The sequence below is a fragment of the Glycine max genome, chromosome 17 (assembly GCF_000004515.6).
Source record: "Glycine max cultivar Williams 82 chromosome 17, Glycine_max_v4.0, whole genome shotgun sequence".
Classification (NCBI taxonomy): Eukaryota; Viridiplantae; Streptophyta; class Magnoliopsida; order Fabales; family Fabaceae; genus Glycine; species Glycine max.
This window is the reverse complement of record NC_038253.2, coordinates 17905770-17911212: the sequence shown is the minus strand read 5'-3', so window position 1 is coordinate 17911212 and position 5443 is coordinate 17905770. Positions and strand designations below refer to the sequence as shown.

The following is a 5443-nucleotide window of genomic DNA, read 5'->3' as shown; positions in this document are numbered from 1 at the left end:
GAGATGACATCGTCTGGTGTGTTAGGGTATTTCGGCCTTGCAAGGATATTCCAACAAATATGATCAACATGTGTGGAAGCAATGTCTTCCAAGATTATTTTGATGATGTCAAAGAATCAAGAGTCAAGCAAGTTCCAAAGAATCAAGAGTCAAGCAAGTTTCAAGAATCAAGATCAAGATTCAAGATTCAAGAATAATCAAGATCAAGATTCAAGATTCAAGTAAAGAATCAAGACTCAAGATTCAAGATTCAAGAGAAGACTCAATCAAGATAAGTATTAAAAGAGTTTTTCAAAAACTATTGAATAGCACAATTTTGTTCAAAAGAATTTTTTTACCAAAGAGTTTTACTCTCTGGTAATCGATTACCAGAAGGCAGTAATCGATTACTAGTAGTCAACATTATTTTCAAACTGATTTACAAAGCTGTAATCGATTACCATAATTATGTAATCGATTACCAATGTTTTAAAACGTTAGATTTCAAATTTCAAGAGTCACAACTTGTGATAAAACATTTTCAAATCATTTCAAACTTGTGTAATCGATTACACAATACTTGTAATCGATTATCAGTATTTCTAAACATTTTGATTTTCAAATTTAAACATGAAGAGTCACATCTATTGATGTGTAATCGATTACACTATGATGGTAATCGATTACCAGTGACTTGTTTTGAAAAATAAATTGCCAAAAGTCACAATTCTTAAGGTGACTTTTTTCTGAAGATTTTATTCAAAAGTCACAAGTTTTTAAGTGACTAGTTTTCACAAAAGTCACAACTCTTAAAGTGACTAGTTTTAAAGAAATTGTCAAAAGTCACAAACTTTAACTTGAGTCATCAAATGATTATAAATATGTGACCATGACACGAATTTCAAATACAGATTCTTTTCATGCATAACATATTTCTTTCATTCATTTCTCCTCATCTTTCTAAAAGTTTTTGTTCAATATTTTCTCTTTCAAGAAAAGTTCATTGACCAAAAACTTGTGCTATGCTTTTTTTTCATCCCTTCTCTCTTGTCAAAAGATTCAAAGGACTAATCGTCTGACAATTCTTTTGTTTCTTCCCTTCTCTCTCTTGACAAAAGATTTCAAAGGACTAAGCGTCTGAGATATCTTCTGTTTCTTACAAAAGATTTCAAAGGACTAACAGTCTGAGATATCTTTTTCCCTTTCCCTTTAAACAAAAGATTTCAAAGGACTAACCGCCTAAGATATCTTTTGTTTCCCCTTACAAAGATTCAAGGGACTAACCGCCTAAGAATTCTTTGTCTTAACACATTGGAGCGTACATCCTTTGTGGTACAAGTAGAGCGTACATCTACTTGGGTTGTTATACCGAGAACAAGAAAGGGTACATCTCTTGTGGATCAATTCAAGTGAAGCGTACATCCACTTGGTTGTTCAAAGAGAACAAGGGAGGGTACATCCCTTGTGGATCTTTGCTTGTAAAGGATTTTATAAGGTTATTGGAAATCTCAAGAACCGGTGGTTGCTTGGGGACTGGATGTAGGCACGGGTTGTGGCCGAACCAGTATAAATCTTGTGTTTGTCTTCTTCCCTACACTTTTTATTTTTCATTGTGTACTTTTTATTTCCGCTTTACTTTTGTCTAAGTTATTGTTTCTATTCTTTACTTTCTCATAACTTAGTTGTAAAGCCTAATTGAATCTAGTAACATTAAGAAGGATAATTTTTTAATTAGTCAAGACACGTTCATAATTAATTCAACCCCCTTCTTAATTATTTCGAAGTCACTTGATCCAACAACATGAGCTTAAAGGAGATTTCAAACTATTGCATTCCCAAGGTCAGAGTCATACGTCAACTCATTCATGACCTTACCGATTAGGTTCATAAACATCATTCACTTCAAAACAAAATGATACCAGAGCAAACCTCCCTCCTAGTATAGTGTGGTTTAAGGACGAATCAAGCGGAAGCTAGTGGGCATGTAACACCCCAATGAATCACACCAGAAAAAGAGGTATCCAAAGGCTTTGTAGGTATAGGATTGAATAGTTGAGAAAGACTTAAAGGAATTAATTTTCACTACCTATACCTACAAGATGCATCTACTTTTTGATAACCCATCACTTAAGAACTCCATAGTTAACCGTGCTTGGCTTGGAGTAGTTATGTGATAGGTGACCTTCTAGGAAGTTTCTCAAAAAACGAGTGAGGACAAAGCACGCTGAAAATTCTTGTGTTGGTTTGTGAGGACAATCATTGATCCTAAAAGCAGTCGAAGCATATTGTTGAGGTCTCAGAAAGGGATACCTACGTTGGGTTCTGATCAGTGGAGGGTTCTAACCAACGAGAAGTTGAGTGAAGTATCATAGTGTGAGAGTTATCGAGAAGTCGACAATAAGGGGAGTTACAACCACCACCAACCTTAGCCAACCATAACCACCCACCAAACATCGCGTCCACATACATCATCAAAGCCGTGTCACTATGATCCCATCACACCCAAACCTCCAACAAGGCAGCAACAACCAGAAGCACAACCACACTCATACCCATCGAACCCCTTGCCAAATCTTCACCAAGCAAAGAGATTCTTCGTCCTTACCTGTTCGTTAAAAAGCACCTAACTCATCAACCATCAGTCCTCGCCAAATTCTTCATTTGCACACTCTCTTCTTTCATGTTCCTCTTCTTAGCCTCCGTTATTGCTAGTGTCCCTGCCCACAACACCACACTCATGCTGGCTAAACACCTTGGCTTCTCCACCTTCACCCTAGCCAAACACCTCACCATCACCCACCTCACTGAAGAGATCAACCAACCACCGACAAATCATCATCATCCTAGCCCTCAACAATGTTGCAATGTCCTCCCTCCTAAACAAGCACCTCTTCCTCCCCACCATCCAAAATGTCCTTTCCTTCCAATGTCCTTGTCAACTACTTCGGTGCCAAAAAACTTGACTAGATCAACACCAACGCCACCCTTGTCTCTTCTATGTTCCAAGCCACCAACACCTCCAACTACGTCAACATCATTAACCTCAAGGTTGGCTTCACTTTTGAAGACAATGATGGCTCCCTCCACTCCTTCTACATCAAATTCGTCCAAGAAATGCCCGACTACATCTTCGTCCTCCAAATCAATGCCTCCATAAGCTTCCCCTATGTCGAGGCCCCCATCAACCCCAGTTCAAGCCAAGCCGACGATGACTCCTTATGGCTCAAACTCAACGTCATCATCTACGGTGGCAACCGAGTGAGCATGGCATTGGTGCCACTAACACCACAATGACTGGAATTGTTTACACTGACAACAAGCTTGCTATATATTAGGTGGATTCAGTGCTTGTTTCACTTGACTTTGTGTTTCCTAAAGCCAAGACTCCCTCATCGGTGAACGAAGTTTTATCGAAATCCGGTGAAACAGACTCATCCGTCAGTGAGAGGGTGTTCTTTTTGTTATGTCTCCATGTTGGTTGATGGGTTGTTTATCTTAATCTTGTGGGTCTTACAATTCCATGTAGATTTAAGCACTCTATGTAGTACGGTGTTTGGTTATGAGTGAAGGAGATAAATTTTGTACTTTTTTATGTAGGATTCACACCCTTTACACTCTAGTTTAATTATAAAAAGAAAAATCTTTCATTTCTCTCCTCTTTATTTCCATCATCTAAACCAAACATGTCCTACATGAAAATTTACTCTAATGCTGAAATTGTTAAAATGAATGTTTAATTTAATTTTGTGAGTCATACAATGATGCTTAAAGTTAAGCAACTCATATAAGCACCTCCATTAGAGATACTCTAAGAGAATCTCCAATACTCTAAAAGCATCTCCAATGGGAGTGTTTACATAAGTTGTTTAACTTTAAGCACTGACATGAGGTTGATTATATAAACAACCATTGTTTAACAAATTTATATCATAAATAGGATATTTTTTAGGCATTATAGGACCCACAAAATTAATTTAATCACTCACTTTAATCACTTTACCAATGGAGTGAATTTCATGTAAAGTGTTTAAATCTATGAAATTGTAAGGCGCATAAAATTATGATAAGTAATTTATTTAAACAACTATACATTGTAAATGCTCTAAGGCAAGTGAGCTTAAGAACTTTTTACTTAAAATTCACAATAAATACAATTTCCATCTATTTATTCATTATAAATTAATGGGTTAAATACGATTTTTGTTTGGACCCTAAAAATTTTAAAATTCTCTTTTAAATCCCTTGTTTAACTCTATTTTTTTTTTGTTAAACACTTCATAGGATTGCGTTATTTTTTATATCAAATGTTAAACAGCTGATATAGAAACGCGTAGTAAAATATAATGATTTTTTTTTTGCACTAATACCCTCAAAATTACTTCTTTTTTTTTACATATTAAAGTAGAGAAATGTTAAAATATTGTTATATTAATTACAAGGATAAATGATTAAATAAATTGAGATAGGTTATTTGAAAAAATATTTAAATATATTTTTAGTTTTATGAATGTAACTTCCTTCATTGGTGTGACATAATTCTGCACACAATACATTACCACTTAATGATGATATAGATTTTTTTTAAAAAATCAAAACTAATAAAAAGTTTAAATAACTAAAATTATATAAAATCACGCTTATAAGAATTAAAGCTTAAATACTTATGTCTTGCTAGTTAATAAGAAAATAAATAAAAACTTAAAGACTTAAGTAACTTTGAATAATGACAATCATTTTCTAGCTCGAGACTAATATTAATTTAATTCCCCAATGAAATGCACTTTTTCCGAGAATTAATTAACTAAAATTGTATATGCAGTTTTTTTTTTCCTTTCTCAAATTAAGCATGTACAACAGAAAAATAATCAAAGTGCACCCAAAAATATTTAAGCATATCTGAATCGAATATAAAACTAATATAGAGATAGGAACCCAAAAGGAGCAGAGAATGTGTTTAGTGGCTCATATTTTTTGTCCATCATATCAATATATATTATTTGGCCATGATTATATGACATACCACCGACTAGATAACGAGAAAGAGAAAGGTCGCTACTATACTACTTATCATAACTAATTTATAAGATTTCACAAAGCACTATATGCAAAAAAAAAAAAAAAAATTGAAAAAATTACACATGAACAGGCATCAACTTCATGTCTCCCTAAGCTAGTGCAACGATCGATATATATAAGCTTGCTCTCGTTACCCAAGTGACGGCTTAACTACTTTACCTACAATAATATGATATGATAAGGTTGCATGTTTGCTTGCTGAAGCCTAGGACAAAAAAAAAAGAGTAAGCTAAAATTCTGCCATCAATCGATTGCAGATCTCTAACTACCTCTTCATTGAGCATGTTGCTTGCATTATTTGATTTAAACTTTTAAAGAAGGCTTCATTGACTTAAAGGGCTCAGCCTTTGTGAGCTATACTAACGCTATCTTGAGCCATGAAATTTGA

The 5443-nt window shown here is 34.5% G+C and overlaps 1 pseudogene; it reads left to right on the top strand.

The window, feature by feature from the left end:
* The first annotated feature begins 609 nt into the window (after window positions 1-609).
* Window positions 610-3546, top strand: LOC112999921 (fasciclin-like arabinogalactan protein 2; annotated as a pseudogene).
* Window positions 3547-5443: the final 1897 nt, after the last annotated feature.